The sequence below is a fragment of the Phalacrocorax aristotelis genome, chromosome Z, assembly GCF_949628215.1.
Source record: "Phalacrocorax aristotelis chromosome Z, bGulAri2.1, whole genome shotgun sequence".
Taxonomy (NCBI): Eukaryota; Metazoa; Chordata; class Aves; order Suliformes; family Phalacrocoracidae; genus Phalacrocorax; species Phalacrocorax aristotelis.
Genome location: NC_134311.1, coordinates 2,172,383 through 2,199,118, shown reverse-complemented (window position 1 = coordinate 2,199,118; position 26,736 = coordinate 2,172,383). Strand labels below are relative to the sequence as shown.

At 38.1% G+C, this 26,736-nt stretch overlaps 1 protein-coding gene across 1 annotated transcript in view; it reads right to left on the bottom strand.

Moving 5' to 3' along the window:
* ARB2A (ARB2 cotranscriptional regulator A) overlaps window positions 1-26,736 on the bottom strand; it is a 275,407-nt gene that overhangs the window by 184,755 nt on the left and 63,916 nt on the right. The gene's annotated exons all lie outside the window — the stretch shown is intronic.

Below are 26,736 nucleotides of genomic sequence, written 5' to 3'. Positions count from 1 at the left end.
CATACACAATTCTGAGCACAATGTGCTAACTAGTTAAAAGTTAAGCTCCTGGAATAGGCTTTTTTCTCATTTCTTCAACGTCTCTCCAAAAGTGAGAACACTGAGAACATCCATGACTGTCCCAGCAGAAATGTATAGCTAAGTTGCTTCTTTAAATTTCCTATGAAAACCTTTGGAAATCATTTAGGACATCCTTAGTGAAAAGTTTATGTAGGCAGCTTTCTCATAAGATTTCCATTACAATTTTAAAGATTGCTAGCATGAATTCCTTCTATGTAAAACATTTTTACATACAATCAGTATTTGATTTATTACATACCTAACCACCCAGTAAATAACAGGAACAGCGGAGAGAGGAACAACAGAGGAATTTTAGTACTTGGTTTTGGGCTCTCCTTCACTTCTGCTCCATGCCTTACCCAAACTCCTACAAAATCACAGTGCTGGATTTGGGCGTTTCATTTTTATGAACAAGCTGCATTGCACTATTCTTTAAATTCAGTTTGGAGTTTATCATAAGTAGCTGCAGTGAAAGAAAACAGACTTTTTAAGCCTTAAGAATAACGCTCCTAATCATCCAATATGTTTACTAGTGTTTGTTCACACGGTCTTTAAACAAAACATAACTTCTTTTATTCACAGTGAGGAGAATTTTTCTATGAAAATGGCTGATGATTACAGCATTTCTTTAACAACATTTGGCTTGAGGTTTGGGGATTTTTGCAGATCAGCATAACTAAACTCTGGCTTTGGGCAGACACCTACGATTCAGGATTTCTGTATCTAAGAGGTGAACCATTTTTGCACAGTAAATTGGCTGTAAAATCAGCAATTGGTATCCAGGAACGGAATAGAGCAGCAATTTTTGCAGTAATTCTTAAGCCATGGACTCATACAGTACCAAGTGAGTGAAATGCAGAGGATGGCAGCTGCTGATATAGCTGGTCGTCTATGCAGAATAAAAAAATTGAACAACAAAGCCCTGTGCTAAATAGAATGTAAAGGAACACAGTATTATTTATTTCAATAACCCCTTTAAGTCTGCTTTATTTGTAAGAGTGATAGCTACAGCCCACATTATTATAAGCTGTTGGCTCTAAAAATATTCTTTGGTGTTTATATGGGTTACAATCCTACATTCCTCGTAACTGTTTTTAAAAAGTAGTCTTTTGTAACTATCAGAAATAATCTCAGCTCAAAAAAAAAAAAGGCAAGGAACTTGATGGGAAGAAAATGTAAATTCATAGTCCAAGGGGGAAAAAAACCCACATCTATATTTCTAATTAATGTTTTAGGCTAGAGACATAACAAAATAAAAATGTGCAAATAAAACCTCTCTGAATTTTGCTGAAGATGTAAGACAATTTGGACTTCATAGTTTAAAAAGCAAAATACTTGATGCAAACCCCAAAATGTTAAAAAGGCAAAATTATGGATGTTAAAGGTGAGGCTCTCCTCTGAACTGCAACCAAAGGCAAACGGCAGCTTTGCGTAAACGGCCTTTTGTCCATTTGACTTTCCAACGTTTCTGACAAATTTTGCTGAACTTTTCAGCTGTTTTGGCTCCGCTTAAAGTAATACCAAGCAAGCCAACTCCATTCCATTTCACATACAGAATCCATATATCTGCCTAGAAATAATTTTAGCTACTACGTGCAGCCATATAAAAAAAGAGGATAAGAAAGCAACTGCCAGCCAACTACTAAAGAATGGAATTTGATAAACAATGGTCCAGCCTTGCCAAAAGAACCACTTTGAATGGTAACAATGAGCAATAAAAGGTTGTCGAACAGGTGATTCTCTACATTTTGCATGACTAGTAGCCAGCAGAGACTTACTTATAACTTGATTGTACCTGAATCAACAATTGTTGATGCACTCAAGACGCGGCCTCTTAACACCATTTGCTTTTTCAAAATAAGTTAGAACTTTGTAAGAACCTATTGTTTTCAGAGCAACCTTTTAATTGATCAGATATGTATCGGTATGTGTATCACCATCACATATTTCTGAAGTATCTGTCTGAAAAGTTACCCATTTACAGGCTTCAATGAATTCCTATTTTAAATTGTGTATTTTTGATCTGACCTGTTTCAAACAGACAATACATTCTTGAAAGCTCTCCTAGTAAAAGAAAAGTTTTATTCACCTGAATAGAACCTGCATTTTCTGGGACATAATAAAGACTCCCCACATTTTCTAACATTTTCCTGATACCTGGTTCTCAAAATACTAGCTGGCAATCAGGAGACCAAGCTATTCCACATATACCCAAATAAAACACACACAAAACCAGAAGTCATATAAAGTAATGGATATAGGTCCTTTCTTCTTTTCATAGCAAGACTTTTCTGGAGTGAAAATTTCAGAGGGATTAACATCTACCTGAGAAGGCCATCCTGCCATTGTTTTGTCAAGAAAAGCCTAGATACTACACCGAAATAAAATTTATCTTGCATAGAATGCTGTAATAAGCCATTTTTACACTAAATATATTAAACTCAAGTGAAAAACAAAGGTAGTCTTTCCAACATTTGCTGAAGAGATGCTAAAGACATTTGCAGCGCAAGCTAAAATTCATTTTATGGCAGTCACCTATTCTGCTAAAAAAAAAAAATCTACTAAATTCCTTTTTCAACACTGCTGAGCTAAAAGTTGGTTCTTTTTACTTGTTAACCGCATGAATATTCTAAAACATATTTATTTAGCTTAAACATACATATACATACAAATAGCTGCACTGCAGAGGTGTGCTAATATTTGGCAAATAATTACATATAAATTTCCACGTCACCAACAAGGATGAGATTTTCAAAAGAAAGAACGCTTAACAGTTCACAGTGGAAATGGAGAAGCACAATATCACGATTAACTTTGTACAATGAATTGCAGATATGCAATGTAAGTTACAATAACTGGGAACATTACCACCAGTATGCAAAATCAGAAAATTCTGGGGCCAGATATGCAATTACCTACATTTATGACGAAGCATCACCGTCATCCCCACAGTCAAGTCAGCCACGCTGAGACCTCCGTGATTAAGAGCACGCTAAGAGCATTGCCCCTGACACCCTTCCACTTTTGAGAAGGGTTTTCAAAGTTCCCTCTTGGGCTTTTCCCCAGCGCTGAGTGCTCTCTTCTAGCTATGGGTCCGAAGGGGAAAGCTGCAGAAAAGGCAGGGTCCAGAGGATTTATCTAGCTACTTCTCTGAACTCTACAACATAACAGTGAAAGTTTTGAGATGCAAAGGAAGGTAAATGCTCAGAACAAAGTTGTAAAGTGCTAATATAAGAATTATTTTAATAAATAATAAATAAAATTATTTTAACCCTCACCGATAAGTAAGGTTTAGAGTTCGTCAGACTGCAACAAAATTATTTTGGTGTGGCCAGAATTTGAGCAATGCATACAGTCTTCCTCACCTTTTTTACTGCTAGTACTTTTTTCTGGTTATTTTTGCTGGTATATTTGCACTAAGATAAATTATCCATATCTATTTTAATACTAATTTGATGTTGCTGTTTAATTTTCTAAGTGAAGTGTCAAAACCCAACATTTATTAAAAAAAAAATTTAAAAATTACCCACACTCGGGCTCAGCTGGGTTTATACAAACAAACAAACAAACAAACAAACAAACAGACGGAGTGGTGGCACAAAGCGTTTTGGGAACCCTAACGGGACAAAAGCTGCCTTTGTAGTTGCACCGCAGCAGCCCTACAAGTCTTCAAGGTGACACGGAGGGAAGGGGGAAGCACTGCATCAGCGGCAGGTGCAGAATGTTTAATCTAGCGTTGAAAGGCCACCATTCCCAACACATGGCAATTGGGCTAACAGGATTGACACCGGGGGACTCGCTCAGCAAGTACACCAACCTCTGAATGGTGGGGGCTTCTCCCAGCAGCTGCCTGGACGTCAATCAGCTGAAGGGGAATGTTACAGGGGTCACCGTTTGGGGCTGGTTCTCTATGCCTGACATTTCTATCCGTTAGTCAGAAAGACAATGAGAGAGCCACAAAGCCCAAGCATTACCATAGTCCCATTCAGCAGCACAACAAAATTGAGGGGAGTGGGAAAGGCCTCCAAACACAAAATGATCAACAGGAGAACAACTCAACCTACCCTCCTCAAGGGAAAGATCAGGAGATCTCGGTGCCACGGCACCGAGCAGTCCCAGGCTATGGAGACAGCGACAGCTCCGCGAGGGAAGGTTAATCCCACACAAAGACATCATTTTTCAGTTCAGCACTAAAGTTTAGTAAAGCTTATTTCTAAGCAGAACTGAACGTCCGCGTTTGACCTTGTGGGCAATGCCCTTTCAGTGTGAACAGCCTGGGATTTTAAAAAACTCTGAAAGGTGATTACAAGTCATAACGAACAGTTGTAGAACATTATAAATTAAGAGATTCATAATTTGGCTGTACAGAATCATTAATATTAGATTATAAAATCTATTAACCTGTAAAAACACACTAAGACGATACAGAAGCTTATCTAGGGGATAAACCGCAATATCCAGGGAATACACTTCTGACAAAACCACAGCTACAGCAGCCTTGTCTATCACGTAGGTTGACAGCCTTCACCTTTGTACAGCAGGCAAGTTAAAAACAAAGTTTTGCAAACAATTAAAATATGCAAGATATCAGCATTTAGATGGGGATCTGTTTTAAAGTAACCTAAACAGAGCAAAATGACTTGAAATCTACTTCTGGTGTTGATACCCCTCCAGTGTTAAACAAATTGCTTAACTTACTTTGCCTCTACATTTTACCTTCAAGAAAGGATCAGTAACTTTTACTAAAGTATTCTAAAGGATGGAGGGTCACACGTGGTACAAGTGGTAGCACAAACCCCATCGTTAATACAGGCGTACAGTTTAAGAATAAATCTGCACAAAAGGACCTGAGTACAAAGAGACTTCCAAGAGTTTAATTACCATCTGAGAGAGATCGGGACCTAAAAATAATGAGAAGATACGTGTGAAGAGACAGGAGAAAGTGAACATTGTCTGGCAGCACAGTTTGTCACGAGTCGGTTACACAGGAATTGTACATCCAGAAGGTTACCGACCGTACAAGCGAGCAGAAGTCCGACTCTTCACTTAAACCAAGGGATGGCCACACAGCTCAGTGCCACTCAGGAGAACTACCGACCAATTCATCGGCATGTCCTCATTCACAAACAAGATACAAATCTAAAAGATTTGCACTTCCACCTGAAAGATCTGAGTCCCGAGATCCACATCTCCTGGAAAAAATGAATACAGCATATACTTGTGAATAATGGCTTATTTCCATAACTATGCTTACAGGTTTTGTCCAGCACTGTCCCGCATTTGTGATGATTTTTACCCTTCAACCCCTCTTTTTCATTAAGAGAAGGGCACTGAAGCTCATGGTACCCCAGAAGGTTTTTTTCTTAGTTCAGAAGTTGAATTAAGCAAAAACGTTCATGAACCAAACGCGTAAGAGGCATTAAAGTTTCTCACAGAAACTATGGCTGGATTTCTTAACCTTTTAACCTAAAATCCAGAACAAACGGCGTACAATTCAAATAGGTGAAGGAAAAATCTCTTCTCTAAATAGTACACTGACAGAAACTCACAAAAATATCAAATTCTGACTAGAAGAACATGCGAGAAAAAAACAGAGCCGTTCGGTTGCTGCAGATTTGTTCCTCTTTGTTAGATTTTACTGCATATTCCTTTCCTGCCTGTGCAGTGGCAAATAAAGCTTTAGAGGTCTGACTGCATGGCACAAGTGATGTGCTGTAAAAGCAGTATCTTCACAGGGTTTGAAAGTTGAAGGTTTCTGCTTGGTTGCATGGTCAGATGTTTTTTTTTCAGGAAGGAATATTCTCTCAGTCTTTCAAGAAATGTATAGAAAGCAAGGTTTTCATACCCTCATAAGTCAGGGTTATGGACTCTACAGGTCAAAAAAATTTAATCATAACTTGTAATTAAAAAATGGAAATTCAACAGAACTAGTTTGGATTAGCATCCACCATATATACACTGTGCTAGTTTTACATAAAATGAAGTTGTTTTTTTATCTGTTATGGGTGGCATAGGAAGAACCAAGGCAAACAATTAAAACAAAACCCTGAAGTGGTGGAAATAAAAATAAAGCTTATATTGCACATATTTGGTGTACCACATATTTACAAGAATGTATACAAGTACCACCTGTGGACTCCTGTGGTCTATGAGATTCATGATTTAAGGACATGTTTAAAACAGAAAGAGGGAAAGATCCACTTGGATTACAATCAATCTCACACACAGAAGAAATTAGGTCGGTGTGCTTAATTTTCTTATTCCTGATAAATATAAAAGTTTAAGCTGCTACCTTTAAAAAATGGAGCAACAAAATAGCTCTCAAGTTTATTCATTTATTTGTTTAGGGATTTTTTTGTCCAAATCATACTATATTACTATCCTTTTACTCTTTTTTTCCTTTGTTAACTCCTTTCTGAAAGACTATTTCCAAACTACTTACAAGAAATATATATTCCAACAATGGTGCTTTAAATGACAAATTCTTTGAGCCTAAGGAAAAAAATAAATTATCGTCTTTGCTATAAATGTTACTCAGAACTGTTAGATTAGTTATTATTAATACCTAGCATTCACAAAGTAGGACTAGGAAATGTCAAGGAGTAACTTGGAAGTGATGCAGGTCAAACAGCAAAGCAAAAGCAAGCATTGTAAATGAGTACCTTTCTATTGCATACAGTGAATAATCTGTAGCTGGATATGAAAGAAAGCAGGACTAGACTCTTCTTTTGCACAGTTCATTGTTTTACAGCTGACCTTCAGTTTGCTCAAATATATAACATCACCATAGTCTATTCATTTCCCTGTAAAAGCAGATTCCTCAACATAAGATATTACGTCTCTGAAAAAAAGTAAATCTTCTTTAGTTAAGAACCAGGCAACAGAAAAAATTATTTGAGATCATTCATAAAGGATGAAATCTAAGCATGAAAAATAACTGGCTACAAACTAAAGCAAACCTATATCCAGTAACTTCTCATATATAAGTATATTGAGAAAAACAGCAGTTCAGCCCCGGTCTTTGGTAACTTTTGAATAGTATTAATATTTCCATTGCTGTATACCCTTCCACAAAATCGGTCATTACAAATATTCAAACCATTTCAGAGCTACCCCGTTCCATGGAAATGGCAGATAGCCACCTGCAAACAAACTGCTCCACTTTCAGTGCTGACCCATTTCAGTGTCCCTTGGATGTGTAGGGTTACCTAGCAAAAAGACGATGCTGCCCTTTGGGGATAGAAAGCAGTTTCGCAGCTTTAACCTAAGAAACTCAAAAAAGCATAATATTACATTTAAATGATCCTGTCTCTTCACAAGATTAATACTGCATGACACATGATCTTCTGTAGGAGTTCGCTGGGAAAATTTAGTTTTTCAGATTCTGGACAATGAAGAAATTCTTTTCATAAAGCAGTCAGAAGACTCTAGAAACTTCAGCTTCTGCTTTAATAAGAGTAGCAGAAATAAAAAAGAACTATGGACCTTTTCAAATATCATTAGTACTCAGTGTTCTTTTCCATAAGACAGAGCAAACTGCGTAACACTACAGATGGGTGAACTACAGTATCTTGAGGGGAAAATAAATAAAAAAAAACCACAAAAAAGCATGTTTCCCTATCAACACCCACAGTTTTCGTTTAACTAAACTGGTATGTTGAAAAGAATATCAACATTGAGACACTGGCCAGGGTGTCAGGAGAAAGGAGTGTCATTTTCAGGCTTGCCACAGATTTTTTGCATAGCTGGTGTAATAGGCTTAATTTCACTGCACCTGTTACAGCACCTCGGTTACCACTACATGTTAAATGTGTTTAATTCCTTTTTTTCTTCCCTTTGAGAGCCTTCCCAAAAGTGGGGCTATACACACCCATTGCATTGAGCACAATGAATTCTCCTGCCTTGGCTGCAGTGTCCCCACAAATGTAACACAGGGCAAATAAAATAATAACAAATGCACTTCCAAATAAAGCGATTCAGTCTCAGATTCACATTGTTAGATCAAAACAGTCTAAGCAGCATTATTTTGTAGAGCTGGTCAGAAACACAGCCTCTAGCCACAGAACATTTCATTTTAATCTCAGCATTTCTAAAGATGGGGTTTTTTTCTGTCAAAAAATTCAAAAATCTAACACACAAAGTATTTTGATTCAGAAATGTTGACAGTGGGAAGAGCAGGTTATCTCTTCATGGTGGCATCTTCTGACAATAGAAGACTACGTCTTTAAAGACTTATGACCTCTGCCAGTTCAAACAGACACTTTAGTATGTACAGTTTGGATGTCATCCCTAAAAGACAGTACCCAGTATAGCAAAGGCTCCTAAACGCAACCTCGTCCTCGGTCTGCGGGGGGTCTCAAGGGCTTGTTCGTGTCAACCGGCCAACTGGACACAGCTCTCAACTCCCTTTTTCTCCCTCCAGAGCCCTCTCTTTCTTCCTGCTCCTTCCAATAAGCAATGTTGTCAATACTCTTCCCTTTTCTCTACTTTCATGGGCTGCAACATCCAAACCCTTCTGAGAAGGCAGCACAGCTCTTGATGCTGATTATTCTCCGTCAGTCAAGGACCAGACTTCTTAACTCATTTCTTCCTGAACTGATACAGAGAGCATTGTTTCCTCCCATCAGTTTTCCCTCTGCCTCTGGATGGGTTGTATTACATTCTCCTTCAAAAATAAGGATTTCCTTGCCTTCTTGGTGACTTTTCCCTAGGCTCTGCAGTTCTATCACTTTTCACCACCACATCCTTTCTCTTTTGGCCTTATATTGCTATCACACAACAAACGGAGTTCCTTTTCTTTCCTCACATACAAGGGATAGCTGCCATGCTCACCTATACACTCTTTCATGAGTGAAAAATACACTTTGTTCCTAACTTTTTCAACTTGTCCTTCATTTGAGCAATCTAACTGATTTTTACAGCCTCTGGAGAAGCAACTTTATTCAGGATCTGATTCTTTATGTCTCTTCCTATCACACGGTAGCTACAAGATATTGCACAATGCCATCTGCCTTCCCACTAATCTTTATTAGAATGTCCTCACCATTGCTCTCTGTGAGTACCCATTCAGCGCATTGCATATGAGAGCTGGTGGAGTTTGTAAATCCCATAATTATACTTGAGAGGTCCAGAGGCACATACTGCCTTGCGGTTAGCACACCGTAATAATTTAATGTAACAGCTTTAGGCTTAATCACCCCTCAAATAAGAGAAGTCCTCTTTCGGGAACTGCGGTTAGATAGGTCAGCACTGAACTATTTTGGGATAAGATTCTGGAAGAACCTAGGAGTTATGAGTCATAACTGAACCTGAACACCTTGTCTTATATGATTCCAGCTAAGATTATCCAAGAACTGGACAGCAATCAAGTTGCTGCAGCACTGCATGGTTTTATGTGTGGCCAAACTGTAAGCCACAACATATGATGGACTGCACAGCTCATGGGCAAGTGACTCTCAGCTCCTGCTCAGTAATCCAGCTACTCCAGCGATCATCTTCTAATGTCACATTTTAATGCTTAGTCTCTATTCTTAGACCAGCTGGTGTTCCAGCGACTCTCAGTCTAAGAAATACCAAGATATACGCACATTTGGAAAAATAAAATATTGGAAAAGAATACAAAACAAATTCCCAGAACAGATTAATTGAATCCAGAACCTGGTCAACAGGAGATATCATAAAGCTCTTCCTTCTTACAAAGTAGCTCCATCATGTTACTCAGAAACTGACATAACCTTCTGACCAAATATCAAACAGTAAAAACAAAGATTTCAGTCTAATTCATCAGTCGAACAGTGAACAGCACCCCAACACAGAACCCTTATATGGTTAAAGGTAAAAGAATTTCTTGTTGCTGGCCTCCAGTTTGATGATTAAGGAACACTGATACTGCGGTGCAGGGTGACTGGAAATCAATTAATTGGCTAATCCTTAAGGCTGATAAAATTTTGATTACTTTCTTCCTGCTTACTTAGAACTTTACCAAACTTTAGCTATAATTCATAGCTGTTGTTTGCCTCAGGCTGAGCTGTGTTGAGAAATTCACAGTAAACAGTTCATCTATATCCAAGAGAAAGATGGAATACAAATATATTGGATTGCTGATTTTACAAAAATGTAACAAACTTTCTACGAAACACTCTAAAGCACCTGTTTTTTTGAATCAGGGACTTGAAATTTGGCTGGGATTTACTCTTCCTATTCCCATAAGATTCTACTCAAAACTGGCGAACTTACAAACTTCCGAAAATTTACAATTTATATATTCTCAATAGACACTTCTTAAATTTTAGCAGCTACAGCATACAAAGACTTAACGAAGCAAGTCCTTGAAATGCAAATGGCCTGCACTCGCTTAGTTCAGGTCTGGACACATGAATGAAAAACATGGATGTGCCCCTGAACGAACGTGTTCTCTGCGCGCCAGAAAATACACGGCAGAAGAAAGCTATTCACAACAACTTCCAGAGGAGAGGAAAGAAGAGAGTAGGAGGGGAGGTAGGTAGTCATTTGGATGGGGACATTCGGCACAAAACAAAGGTCTGGAAACTGGCTGGAGGGAATGAAAGATAGGAAGCAGCTCAGGGGATTTAATTCTAAACCAATATTAAACTGTCCAGAAATGGAAGTCTGAAAGACTATAAAATGACCACAACCACACTTTCTGGCAAGAATAGCAATGCTCCAACTTCATCCTGCTGACTTAACATGCTGATTTTACAGATATCCACACACCACACACCCTATACATAATTTTTAGAAGAAAAGTAGATTTGAGACTGTTTCTCCAGACAAATACCACCTTCTACTGCAAGCAATAGAGAAGAATACGGACTTCAGAAACCGGCTGGGAAAATGCCTACAATGGGAAGTGTTTGAAAAGCTACTACTTCTTCAGAATCTCTTTTGTCAGAAAAACAGTGAGTAGTATTGCAAACTCAAACATCCTTAAGTCAAAATATCTGAGCTGAAATAAACCAGACTCTTTGTGTATTTGTTCATATATCCATGAACTTTTGTTTTCCTAAATATGTCAGTGTAGGATGCAATTGTTATAATAGTATTCATCCACAATGTTTAAGAGGAGGACTCCAACTTTAACTGTTACCCATTATCCCCCAAATTTATGTCAGGATAACAATATCCAGAATTTTATTTCAAAACATTAATAGTATTTCATCAGCAGCTCAGAACATTGATAAACACTGTACTAGTCACTCAACAAAAGTAAAGACCTCTCTGCTCCAGGAAGAAGTAGGCCAAACTTTCAAAGTACATTCGTAACTTTTTTAACTGTACACAAAATTAGTTGGGAAGCTGAAGGAGCACTGTATTCATTTAATAATGTCAGTGAAGGCACACACACAATATAGTATGGTAGAATATTCTAAAACAGATGCAATACCTGATTACCTATCTTTCTTCCTAATTCTTAGTGCTCTATTTTGCTACCTGAACATTCATTAGAATGATTATATTCAGCATTACTTTTTAACTTAGTTTTAAAAATTAAATGCGCTTAACATACATCAGATGGAGTTATTTCTATACACCACAACACCACAACTTGTACAAACCGCACACAAGGACGGATGCAAAGTCTGCATCAGAACCGTATCAGATTCCATGCACGTACTGATCCCCAGGGGCATGTTCCTCCCCATCCATACAGCCAGAATCATAATTACTGAAAGACATCATCAGAGGGGGAAAAAAAAAGCAGTAAGTACGTTCCAAAACTTAAAACTCCCCACCATCTAAACATCTTCTGTACACGACAAAATTTTTTACAGCCAACCTACTGGAGCTTCCTTTTTATTCCTTCCTAGAAGGCTTGGAGCCTTCTCGTCCCAGAAAAAATTCCCATTAAATCTGCTGCTGGACTACATTTACATAGTTGTGTCCTGAATTTCAGACTTGTGTAACTCCAGAAAGAGAAAGTGGAAGAGAAAGGTGAGGAATTTATTCTGTTTGGTTTGAAAAAGGGTAAAAAAACCCCTCCTGGAAGGATGGCATAGAGGAGGTCTGGAATGCCATAAATCCCAGGGGCTGGGGGGGTACTGGGACAGAGCAGACCGCCTCATAAAGGTTTTACGTGCCTTGACAAGCAGAAGTGTACAAGCCAGGCCTAAATCACTCAACTCCTACAACTAAAGTAAGTTTGGACTTACTTTACACAGGGAAAGGATGACTGTGCAATGCTTGTGTAAAGCTGCCTCACTGCAGCTTCTGGAAAGGATTGTCGGCCCAACACCAAACCTCACTTCACTGTTGTGAGCAGTCTCCCTGCAAGGAAAAGGACTAAAAGCGACTAACACACAGTCCCCCCTTCTCTTGAGGTGGTCCCTGCAGAACAAGGCTGGGGGCTGCTGGCAGAGCTGCATGTGGGAGCTTTCACCACCTTGCAGGGATCCACTCACCAGGGCTGACCACCTGCACAACTTTTGCAAGCATGAAGTTCATTTAAAATAGACTTAAAAACAGTTCTTCTGTCAAAACCAGCATTTACAGCAATGCCTTAACACCAGCTTCATAAAAAAAGCCAAAAGGAAGTACATTTCAACGTCACCATTACCATAAATGTCTTGTGACTGTATCTTGGAACATTAAAAGAAACCCAAGACACTTGTGAAACTGATAATTGCTGTCTTCTCTTTAAATTTTCATTTTTTTATGTGGACACAGAATCACAGAATGGTTTGGGTTGGAAAGGACCTTCAAAGGCCATCTAGTCCAACCCCCTGCAGTGAGCAGGGACATCTGCCACTAGACCAGGTTGCTCAAAGCCCCGGCCAGCCTGGCCTTGGATGTTTCTAGGGATGGGGCATCGACCACCTCTCAGGGCAACCCATTCCAACACTTCATCACCCTCATTGTAAAAAATTTCTTCCTTACATCTAGTCTAAATCTACCCTCCTTTAGTTTAAAACCATCACCCCTTGTCCTATCACTACATGCCCTTGCAAAAAGTCCCTCTCCAGCTTTCTGGTAGGCCCCTTCAGGTACTGGAAGACCACAATAAGGTCTCCCCGCAGCCTTCTCTCCCCCAGGCTGCACAACCCCAGCTCTCCCAGCCCGGCCTCGCAGCAGGGGGGCTCCAGCCCTCGGAGCATTTCTGTGCCCCCTCTGGCCCCGCTCCAGCAGCCCCGTGTCTGTCCCGTGCCGAGGAGCCCCGAGCTGGAGGCGGCGCTGCAGGGGGGTCTCACAGAGCGGGGCAGGGGGGCAGGACCCCCTCCCTCGCCCTGCTGCCCGCGCTGCTGGGGATGCAGCCCCGGGCACGGCTGGGGGTCTGGGCTGCGAGCGCACGCTGCTGGGTCACGTCCAGCTTCTCGTCCCCCAGCACCCCCGAGCCCTTCTCGGCAGGGCTGCTCTCCATCCCCCCATCCCCCCATCCCCCACCCTGTGCTGGTACCGGGGGTGGCCCCAACCCAGGCACAAGACCTTGCTCTTGGCCTTGCTGAAGTTCATTCATACATGAGGTTCATACAGACCCACCTCTCCAGTCTGTCCAGGTCTCTTTGAACATGCTGCATTAAAAACCCCCAAGCTTACAAGGAGTATCTCAACAGATATAGATGCTGAGTGTCACCACAGTAAATACCTCATACTTTTGACAGTGATCCAGTACTCTGTTACATAGGAGCAGCAGACAGATTTAATTTAACTGAGCACATGGTTCAGCAAAGATATTTCTCCATGTTCTATGTAGTTTTTATAAGACTATGTCAACTGTCATGACTGTTTTGTTTTTAGAGAATTATTACCTACTTCTAATGAGTTCGTACTTAAAAGTCTTTCAACAAGGATGTCCAGACCAAAAAAAAAAAGTACAGTTATATCAAGTTAAATCACAATGCAAGTCAACCTGTATGACATCTGAAATGCTATTATCTTTGAGGAATAGTCAGTACAACTCCTTTTTAATATATTGTAAATTACTGGGTTCAAAAAAACCCAGTAACCTGAGATGTTACTTTTTCAGTGCTGTAAAATATAATCAGCATTTCCAAAAAAGTAAAGTTATGTGCAGTTTCTAAACCCAAAAGACGTAAGGCATTAAGTACAATTTTCCTTGAATTCCACGCATCTCATATTAACATTCATAAAATTGAAGTTACAACCAACTAGACAATTGAGATGCATTTATCTTTACATGCACATGCATATACTTGCATACGCACACCCAGAGGCACTTCAGAAGGCAATAGTTTTAATTTGAAAAATGTAAACTAGAAAAAAAGAAGGCTGAAAAAGAAGTATTTGCCTAGCTGCAAATGTAAAATGATCACATCACAAAACTATTACCATTGGGAAGCAGAAACAAGGTAAAAAATTGCAATTGGGTAAATTCTTCTAAATTAACCTCTTGAAGAGGAACACAAGGACGTGATACAGACACGAATCACCTTTTCCTAATAAGAATTACATGGAATTGATCACAAGTCACAGTAAAAATACTTATTTTCATTGTCTTTGGTGCTTAAAGATTATTCTAACTTGGAGCTCTTGACAAATCCTACATAACCTCCCCCCAAAAATTTGATACAACTAAGGCTAGAAGTGAGACCTTCATTTCCAGTAAAAAACTTTACAGCATTTCTTTAATCTGAGAGTTATTCAATCAGTTCAGCCAGATTCCTGCACATGGTTTCTTATTTAAAACTCCCTCTACTCTCCTGTCCTCATAGCTGCGTGAAGCTACATTTAGAAAAATAAATTAAACGTACAGAAAAGCTCACAAGACACCACTGGTAGAGAAGGAGAACATACGGTATGGGGTGGGGCGGCGCAGGAATTAATCTGAATGAAAGATAGCTAACAGTGTTATTTTAAGAAAGGATCTGCTTCAAAATAAGGCAAAAAAGGCAAATACTGATCTAACACGGTGGGTACAAATACTATGTACAGAATATGAAGAATGTAAACATCAGTAAAAAAGAACAAATTAACGACACTCTTATGACACTGATTATATAATCAAAGCATGAGGTACTAATTAATAAATGATATTTTAATCAGTTGTTAGTAATAACTGTTTTCAGTCTTTGACAATAACAACACTGTATCACTAAAATGGAATCCCAGAATCACTTATTTTTATCATCAGCTGCTATCAGTTGAGTATTAGCACTAAGTCAGTCCTCAATTCAGTATAAATATCATTGTTCATGAACCAGGGCTGTCAAGTCTTGAAAATCCTGTATCTGATCTCAACCATGCGTGATGCGGAAGGTGCATATTCCACATGAGTAGCTTCTGTATTTCATGGAAAAGCCTTGTGTTATCAGCATTCAGGAACTCATTCCAGAAGACTCAATCATACTACTCCCAACGCTGGAGGAAGAGTTGGGATTCAAAACACAGGCTCAGTTACTGAGGGTCAGCACAAACTCAATCACCTGTGCACTGAAGCACCGTGAACGTTTCCTGCCTGTATTTTTCAGATGATTTTTACAGTAAAAAGAATGTTCACTTATTAGCTAACTATATATGCTCTTAAAGAAAACTTAAAATGGCAATGAGTAACTCTTAGGAAACACACATCGAAATAAATGATAATATTTAATACCACAACATTTTTAAGGATCCCTATTCATCAGAAGCAAGCAACAGTATAAGACCACAGCACTATTAAGTACAACTCTGCCTTTCACTACTAAAAGAGCAATTAAAATTAATCACTCAAAAAAAAAAAAAAAAAAAAAGGAAAAAAAGAAATTAAGATTAAGTTGTTTTCCCTCATGTATCAGCAATTATTTACACCCAAGCTTCATTATCTGTTCTACCCTCCAAAGCAGTCTGAAGTCTCACTGCCTTCGGCATAATAGATACAGAGGCTTCGTGTAGCACACAATATAACAGGTTAAGCTATCTGCGCCAATCTCTCCCTTTCCTAAGAGGATTAGCACCGCAATATGGTGTAACAAATGGTTGTGAATAAGCAAGATGGTACACCTGGAGTTCCCCAAAAATATTCGTTCAACTGAGTAGCCTCAAAACAGTTTTAGTGTTTAAATGTTGCTGAGATGAAAGGAAACTAGATTGGTAAGCCCAGAATTAAAAAAAAATAAAAATAAAAAAAATCGCCTATGTTTTGACATGTTTAAAAATTCCAAATATTTTCCAAGTTTTAAAAAAAGCTAATCAACATATAACGGTTCTTCACTGTCCCTTATTTTTTTCTCCAAATAAATAATTGAAAATGGAATATTTCTATTTTCCTAATGACGTATTTCACCCTATTATGTGTACTTCCACTGTTTAATTCTACATAGAAGCATAAATTTTTTTTAAAAAAACCTATCCTACGCAACTCAACTTTTCTTCGAAGGGAACACAAAGCGATTTGCCTGGGATGGGTGATAATAAAAAAAGCAACACCATTTATTAATTTTGTATAAGTTATCTGCCACCCTAGAGACTCCTTGGAGGGGAAGAACATGTCTGAATTCCACCATACAGTGCCACAGGCACAAAGTGAGAGAAACTAAACAAGCACATCCTGAAGGGAGAGAAAATGCCTGCAGCAGCAAATGACCTACTACATACCTCACTCTCAGATTTTTTGATGTTATAATTTGTTAATTTCAGGGAAAAAAAGACAATTACCCACAGTTTTAGTTTGTTCTAGCAGAATTATTAAACTTTTTAAAGTTTTTGATCAAAAGTGACATATATCGTTCAAAAGATCTGTGCATTTTCAAAAGATTACATTCCTGAGTAAATTTGCATGACAAAGTCTTTGCCATATCTATTTCCTTATTACCTCAAGCAGCAATGTGCATTATTAGAGCAGTGCTAAACTATTTAAGGATGAAGCATATAAAATTTTTATTTGAATTCCTATGCATTAAAGTTAATATTTTCCAGCTCAATGCACAGTAAGCAAAAGATAATTTTATTCAAATATGCATTTCATGGTATGAATAAGGAAGCGTTCATCTCCCCATTGAGTTGGTAAGTCTTTTAAGTAATGATTCATTTGAAAAATCAACAGGGTATTGGCAATTTTGTATGTAATATTAAATACATACATATACCATACCTATACTGACACACATGTAATACTGCTTCTATGAATATATATTATAAAGAATATAATTTACACATTATAATGCAGTAGGATTAATTGGGTGATAGTTTGACCATCTGTATATCTAATAGATAAGACAAAAGACAATTTCATATTTTTAAATAGGCATTAAATATTTTTAAATGTTAGTGAGGTAGCTTCTTTAAAGGCTATAAAAAGCATGCGTGTGTATTTCTCATTCCTGAATTAATATGTTTGTGAATGAACAGAATAAAGGTGTTGGCTACCGATTTTTTTTTTTCATAAAGCAAAATGAAGCTAATGACTTAAGATTAATATGTCAACCAATGAACAATTAACGGTTCACTCTATCTTACATGAAACCACTTGCAATAAGTTAGGATTATCCCTGTTAAAATTCCATTTCACGAGGAATAAAAAAAACATCTGCATGCGTATCTACGCTATTTAGCACAGCGCCACTCCCAAAAGTGCATAAACATGACCATTGACAACATCACCCCAACAGAAAAAGTTACCAAAAAACCCCTACGAAGGTCATTTTGAAACCTTCGTTCCATGATCAGATAAGCATACCTATAAGCATAGCTTATTACACTCAAAAAAAGCCCAGCAAAGTTCCCATCATAAATTGCATCACCCTGTGAAGGCACCGGTGCGTTGTGTGAGCCGAGGTGTTACCCTACCACAGCTTTAACCGAGCGTCCCACGCTGAAATGCGAGATACAACGGCTCTATTGCCAATCAGCTGAAATAAAAAGTTACTCCCAGGTACTGCTCTCAGACAGAAATAACCGCAAAGCTAGGACACTTCCACAAACCCAAATTCTCTGAATCAAACCCATACTGGATTACAACTTTATTTTCTTCTAAACCGGATTCTTACAAAGTGGCCTGTACAGAACAAAATCCAAGGCACAAATAACTCCTGCATCTCCACGCACAATCACACTAGTATGCATCTACCCATTTCTCTTACAAATGCTGTGCATATCGCCAATTTAAAATAAACAATATATTGGAGATCCACACCGCAACAGAAAAAGCCTCATCACAGTCTCTGAGCAATTAAAAGGCCACAGTTCCACAGCCAGCCTCCCACGGGCAGATCCTCTGAACGTCCCCACGCAGCAATAGCAGTTCACTGATGAATTGAGACTAGTCAATACTTTCTTGCTAAAAGTTTTGTTAGAACTCTGCATAAAGAATATTCCCTACCAAATAAACTCATCTCTTCAGGTGGTACGGATCTCGTTTCAGTACAACCCATTAGAAAATACAGCGCTGTAATTCTGAAAAACACTGATTGCGTATTTGCTGAAGCCTTGCTCCGTTACTGTCCAGACTGATGTCAGTGTTTTTACTTTCCTTTGAAGAAAAATGAGAAGCATGAGTAAGTAAACATTTAACGGAGGGTAAGAATAATTTATTCCAAAGCCATTCATGCGTTACTTATCAATATTTTGTATGGTACGCATACACTACACTGTGTATTGAAAGTACCATTCTTAGTCAGGTTTTGAAGTTCAAAATGGCTGCTTTAACAAAAACCACGGTACAAAAAAGTCAGAAAAACAATAAATAAAACCTTAAATTGTGAAACATAATTAATGCAAATTGAGGTGAATTTAATTTCAGAGTAAAACTGTCCATCTCTATAGAAATCAATGACCCTATGCACTGGATGTTCGTTTAATGCTGTTTAGACCAGATTTTTAAAATTAGTTAATGTATTTTATATGTTCAAAGCTTGTTTAGTAAGGTTCAAAGTTGCAGATGTTTTCTGCTAGCTAAAGTGACTATTTGCAGAATAGGCGTGTGGGGAGGAAAAGAGAAAGCTAGCAAATCTGAAGTTACATTTTTATGTAGAATTTAGTCTCCATTCTTACAATTATCAGACTACACAGACAATAGCTCACTACAAAATTAATGTACTGGTGTAAGTAGATGACATTATTTTTGAAGCACTCTGATTTTGTAATACTGCACACATTTAAACAAAAGCTTATAGTTTAAAAAACAAAAGGGAGGGAAAATACAATAGAAGCGCAAACCTGACCAATCTCTAATCTTTTCTTTTCAAACCTAGGCTACTCAAGAATCTTCAACTAATTATTCCATTTTATTGATGGCGTTTTTCCCAAGGGAAGTTATTTAAAAAGTTTAACCCCTGAGCAAGTCATGGCTTCTCCTGCCTTTGAAAGTGTCAAGTGCATTGATTATAACTGCAGGAAGTGTTACCTTCTACCCAGAGAATCTCACCCTGCACAATCTTAAACACTGTCTCTCTCCCAAAACGGCTTTGATTCAGCAATTCAGACCGCTTCAGCTGATATTAAAGGCAGAGGCACCACAGAAAAGGGATCAGCAGTTAAAACGAAATACAAAGAGGGGAAAAAAACAGATCTTGGATATAGTACCACAAAGCTTGAGAGAAAAGCAGATTTGAAAAAGACATCAGAGTGACTAAAAAAAGAACAACATGACAGAAATTAAACAAGATTTTTATGTTCGCCTTCTATGCATTTAAACTCATCTCAACCTCTATTGAAATTCCGATCATACCCAAACCCCAAGGCTTTTGACATACTTTCAAAAATCCACACCCCCTCTTACTCTTTTCTAAGTCTCCAGAGTCACTGTTAGGTATCCAACAACTTGAAGGGGGGGGTGGGGGGGAGAGAAAGAAGAATCCTAATATGCATATGATGAGAAGCCGTTTATACTCATATTAAACTTTGTTTCTAAAATGGTCGTGATTATTTTAGATATTCAGTGTGTGTTCTTAACCCCATACTTAGTGAAAAGAAAGCTCAAATGGTTTTGGGGGGGGGGGGGGGGGGAATATTTCCAAGCCACATTTATCCAAGAATCTTGGAACAGTGATTTTCTTAGGTTAGTGACAAAGTAAGTGTAAACTACCGCAAGGTGCTACAGGGTTCTAAAACATGACAGCCAGCAGAATAAAGGAAGACAAAGTGATCTGTAAGTATTTCTACATTATCAAATTAATGCAACACAGAAAACTCCCAAGAATGAAATACGCACAATTAATACAACAATGGTAAGACATATCTTGGAAAGGATGCACTAAATTCCAAAGGGTAATTGGATTTTCAGAACTGCAAGTGGGGTTTTCTCCAGTTCAGTCATGACAGGGCCAGAAGGTAATGATACATCTGCCATGATGCAACAAGCAGACCTGTCTTCTGTCAAGAGTTGAAATCATAAAGGAATAAGCTGTCGTTAGCAACCTCTCTCCAAACAGTAGAGCTGTCATCTCATTGTTTTCCTTTGCTGGCATGGGGGCTGGTGTGGGCTTATATACTCTGTCAGTTCAATATTAGCCTAAGCTTTTAACCTTTTCTTGAATTTCTGACTTAATAATTATTATCTCTTATACAGTTTATCATGTGTTATTATGTATTTTATGATCAATTAATGTTGCTTTCAACTAACTGTGCAACTTTTCCTTCTGTCTGCTTGGTGATCAGTATTTCAAATCAGTAATTCAGGGATTATCAATTCCTCATAAAATGTCTTAAAAAGAATTAAATATATTGCTTTTTAAATTTTCTTTCCAGAGTACGGTTTATTTTATGCCAACTATATGTGAAAATTATTTATTAATACATTGCAATTTGTATTTATGTCTTTAGAAAGATCTCAAAAGATCATCCAACGGGCTATGTAACTTAGGTTTTCTTAATATTATCCCCACAGAAGTAGGAGTTGTAAATACAAGTTTTCCCTACTAAGAAGTACTTTACGGACAATGTTATATCTATGGTCTAACAGAATGAATAAAAGCAAATACATTTCCACAGTCAGAATATTTGAAATAAAACAATATAGCACATTATTATCCATTTTGGTGAAATTCTGCTTCCAGTAAAATATTAGAATGCCCAAGTAAGACTATGATTACTCTGTCACTGTAACTGACTATTAAATAAATGAAGTATTTTAACATCTTTCTGCAACAACATACTCAGGAGACATAAAAGGTACACAAATATTAGTATTCTGTGGAAGAACTGTAATTGCAGAGAAATGTCAGCTGGTTTTTTTTTCTTCCATAAAGTGTCAATTGCCCATCTTACTGAAATTATGCTAGGACTGTATAAACCATAAGGTGAAAGTTTAAATCTCAGGTTCCTAAAATACAACCACTAGAATGAAGGGGGTGTTGCCTAACAAGATATTCTATGCTTAAAAGCGGGATATAAAAGTTTTTCAGCAAGAATTCTTGTTAACGTAGTTCAAACAAAGCGTAATTTCTTGTCAACAAAGTGCAAATAACCCCATTTGAAACTGGCTGATTTTTACAAGATGGGAAGACCGAAATGTGTTACTGTACCTGTTACTAACCAGTCAGGTCACTAAATCACACAGAAGTTATGGTGGGTATTTACTTCTGTTGCACTGAATGATTCTGTTGTTCCATTCAACCGAGTTACAGAACTAATAATATCATATTGCATGCTGAAGAAAGTAAGCACCCTTAGCAATTCTCAGTAAGTATTACCAACCTGATACGTTATACAGACGAACGATATTAATGTGAACGAACAAATCCAATATTCTGACCAAAAATATTCTTAAGAACTGAAATTGTTAAGAAAATGCAGAAAGAAGAGCAGGATAAACACAGGAGAAAACGGAAGCTGAAAATAATGTTTTATCAGCCATTAAAGAAAGATTTCTGCAGTTGACGCCTATCTCATGCAAACCTTTTTTTCATTTGTTCATGGCAAGCCAGCGTTTTGGGGGATGCTGCATTTCTCTAAAAAACTCATCCTGATTCTTTGAAGAAGCTATTTTTCTCTTGCTATTACCCTTATGTCAAGTATTAATTCTCCTTTAAATAACAGTAAAAGTATCTAGGCCAACTTAAAGTGTGCTGAATTTGAAACCAGGCAACAATTCTTGGATTTTTTTTTTTTTTAAATAATAAATTTTAGAAGAAAAATCAAATAACTGACAGTTGCTGTGATTGAATTTTATCAGCATCCTTGGGACCACAGCTATCTTAGGTAACAAAGGTACTGAATTTCCAAAGACACAGAAAGCATCCAACAGTTTCTTTGTACTCGTGTAGTAAGCTGATGTCCGCTTTATTCCCTAGAAGAACGGCATCAAAGATAAGAGTACTCCAAAATTCTTCTCAATGTCCAAACTTAGGTAAGCTGAGCTCTTGTTTCCCCAAAGAAGAAACTTCCTCTGCTAAGTAGGTGAACATCAGCTCCTCCTTACCCAACGCTCAGCGGACTTTAGGCACAGAATCTGCATCTCCAGTCCCTACGGAAAGAATGCTCTCGCACGGAGCAGTGGCCAACTTCTGCACCCCTTCTTGATTGTTCCCCTATACCACTGGTATCACTTGTACACCTCCTACACAAATCTTTAGGTTACCACCCGTGCCGCTACCACTCAGCGATGAACCGGAGAAGCATTACTCCTCATAACCTCTTCCTGAAGAGCCTGGTGACACGTCCTCACAGAGAACGTGGGAGCCCCCGACCTACCTAAGTGGAACCAGGAATGTATATCCTTAACTCTTGACAGCCTGAGTAAATGCCCTCATCACCGAATTGAAGAATTTACCTCTGTCTCCCACCATCTCCTCCTGGCGCTGCTTCAGCCATTGTATATATGACTGAATAATAACTGACCTGAGAAGAGCCCGACCCTACGGACAGCGAATGAGACATTTACGTAAAAGACTGAAATTCCTCTTCTAGTTTACATTTCTTTATTAATATAATATACGTTTGTTTATTTATTAAAAAATGGAATAGCTTCAGTGCGGTATTGTCATTATAAGCAGAATAGTCCCTCATTCCCAGAGGACTTGAACTTCAGTCTCACGCATCAGATGACTGCTTCTGTCAAAAAATCAGTATTTCCCACTGCAGAAAGTTTCAGTAGAAAAGTTCTGTTTTAACAAACCTATGCAATTTTATTTCGTACCATATTTATAGAAAATTGTCATCTTTTTTGTTTTAAATATCTTTATAGTATTTTTTATAATCTTAATTAAGCCTTTCTTTCTGCCTTCTTGCTTTATATTATCACATTTGCCTTTTTTATACCTGTTTTTTGAAACCAGATCTTTTCCTACCATGTTTTAATATATTTACACATATCTGTCTCTCACCTTCTATACGCTTTTCTCCCCTCTCCTTTTCCTACAGTCTGTTCTCTATCTTGTTGCTTGTTTGTGCCCCTCCTTTCATATTTCAAAACCTCTTTTACATGATGAGGCTTGAACTTCCGAATGACCGCATTAATCTTACCTCTTCACATAAAACCTTGTAAACTACTCCCAACACCTATTACACAAAAGATTGAATCTACACAACAGAACTTGATATAAAAGATGGAAGAAGTATTACCTACAGCACCCACCCAGATGAAAAGGAAAAACACATTTCTAGCTACTCAAATTCCCACCGGGATATTTCTCCTTGGATCTTTTCTTTCCAGTGCGTATCAGCCCCAAAACACTAGAAGGATGATAAATTTTAAGCCTTTACATTGCTCCCTTATTCCATACATGCTTTAAGAGAAGGTTTTAATATTTTTCTTCTAAGTCTTGTACGGGAGAGAAATGGTTTCTTTTCTTCCCTTAACTTCCTGGTTAGGAGAGCAGTATCAGTCCACCGCTCACTGATAACTCCAGCTTTTCCTTCCTTATTTTCAGTTTTTTCCACAAAATGAATTGAAAATTGCCTGTGGTAGTCTCATCACTCTCCACAGAGAAAAGCAGTAGAGAAAGAGGCATGGTTTTGACCTACCTAGACAGACTTTTGTTTACCTGTTTGGTTTTGTTTTAAGGCAAGCAGAGGTGATATTTCTGATCAAGTTTCCACACAAAAAAACATTTAAGCACGACTTTTACAACTTTTATTTTTTTTAAATGAAAACCTAGTCTCCAGCAAATGTTTTAAGCTACCTGCATATGTTTCACACTCACAACAGATCAGTGGAATTTTCAAATCCTAGATTCTATTATACACTTCAAATTCACACATTTTACTGAAAAAAAAAAAAGTAAAAGAATAAAAAAAAAATCCCTGTTCTCCTGTCATCAGCACTGTAATCTCATGCTTTGATAAGATCTGCTGGTTTCATTCAAGGACCAGACCTCTTCTTAGAAGAAACACTGGAAGAGCATGGAAAAGCGTTCCTTAATTCAAACTGGCAATGTTGCATGAGGAGTTATCACAATTTTCATTCAGGCCATTTACCGCCTAGGCCAGTTATTTTCATTTCATGAGAGACAGAAGTGCCTAAATCAACTAGAGGATTGAACACCAGAAAACCCAGAAAAGGATGCAATTTTTATTATTATTAACTAAAATTGGAGTCCTTATACTCACTCTACCATAATTTCCTGTATTTGGAAGAGTAATTTATATAATCTGTACATGAAGTAGACACGATATCACTGTGTAACTATCTGTATTCTCTTTTTAGTCACAACATAATGATTCCAAATACTTTCAGTGGGGTTAGACTTCCATAAAACATTGCCTTATCTAACCAGATACACCTGCAGTTCCTACTACAGTGAGTACAGGATACAAAAGCCAGTAATCCAACTGACTGTGATCTAATCTTCATTTTGCATGAAAAAAAAAATTGCAAACACTATGTGTTATAAACATGTAGTACATTTACCATAATTTTAAGACGCACAAAAAGGGAGAATGGCTTTTACAGTAGCTGCAATTACTCAGCTAAAGAGAACTATGAATTTAAAATCCGTGTTAAGGAAGAAGGAAGTCAAAAGATAAGATCACAAAGTCTGTGTTCTAGTTTTGGCTGGGACAGAGTTAATTTTCTTTATAGTAGCTAGTACAAGGCCGTGTTCTGGATTAGTGCTGAAAACAGTGCTGATAACCCAGGGGTGTTTCCGTTCCTGACAAGCGGGGCTTGCACAGAGCCGAGGCCTTTCCTGCCCCTCACCCCACCCCACCAGCGAGGGGCTGGGGGGGCACAAGGGGCTGGGGGGGACACGGCTGGGGCAGTGACCCCTGCTGACCCCAGGGATGTCCCACACCATATGACATCACGGCCAGCACATAGAGCTGGGGGAGAAGGAGGAAGGGGGGACACTGGGAGTGATGGCGTTTGCCTTCCCCAGTCACCGTTGGGCGTGATGGAGCCCTGCTCTCCTGGGGATGGCTGAGCACCTGCAATTCCTTGTCTTGCTTTGCCTGCATGTGTGGCTTTTACTTTACCTGTTAAACTGTCTTTATCTCAACCCACGAGTTTTCTCACTTTTACCCTTCTGATTCTCTCTCCCATCCCACCAGGGGCAGGGAGCGAATGGCTGCGGGGGCTGAGCTGCCAGATGGGTTAAAACACAACAGTCTGATATCCCAATGTGATCGAATGATTACATCTTTTTAAAGACAATTTCTCATCCAACCTTTTCATTTTTTCCTGTGTTTTCTAAAGAAGCATTCAAAATGCAGAAATACAGAATCTTTTTTTAAGGTTAATTACCATTTGAGGGAACAGAGGTCTGATCTCTGTCACACTGGCATAATCATTACATAAAAATAAGTAAAAATAACAAAATAGGAAAGGAACTATAACCCTCCTCAACTAGAAACACTCTCTTAAAGATTATATGTTTATTTAGGGATAGTATCCCAGTTTTAAATGCTCATTCTCTCATGTTAGTCAAGACAGCAGCGTCTCTAGGAAAGAACAAAAACGCAGGCATCACTGTGAGAATTTAAGTAGCTAGAGCTCTTTGGATTTCTTGGGAAAGGTTCTGGGACTTGCACTCTAGAAATTAAACTCCTACGCTGGACCTACCGCACACCTATATTACATTCAATAATCCTAATGTTGTTTTTTTTTTCTGCTTCTGAGTCTTGATTTAAAGTGAACAAAAACTTTATGTTAAAAGAAGGCAAGCATCACTTTCACAAGGCTAGGTTTCTTTTCACACACAGTGTAGTCTGGTGCTTTGTTAGCAGATTATAAAAAAAAACCAGAACGTAATGGTCCGAAGATTTAATATGCTTCCTTTCTTTGCTATATTAAGAAGAGAAGAAAACATGTTTGAGAACCATTTTCTATACTGAACACTTTAAAGCCAGCTGCAAATACTTCACCTTCATTTAGCAAAATGTGTAACAATCAGAGTGACAACACTGGTATTTAGAGTAGAATATTAGCTTAACTTGGTAAATATAATAGAAATAGTGACTCTCAAATGGGCTTTTCTAATGCTTACTACAGGAAGTTTCATTTAGGTAGCAGGGCACAAGAGATGAGTTACACCTACAAAGTTCCAGTGTTAAAAACATTATAGAAACCGTGCATTGCCTCTCACATAGATGTAAATGTAACAAAATAGTGTCCATAAAATGTAAATGTTTTTTACTGTCAAGTATAGATAGGTGAATCAGAATGAATCAGTATTCAGCGTAAAACTGAAAAAGACTGTGCCTCTAATAAATTCAGTACAAGCCTAGCAAAAAAGCCTGCTGTTATCATGAAAGCTCATGTTATCATGAGATTACAACAGACGTTGAGTGAGAATACGTACAAATTTAATGAAATGTAAAAGAAAACACTTCAAATAACAACAAATTTCT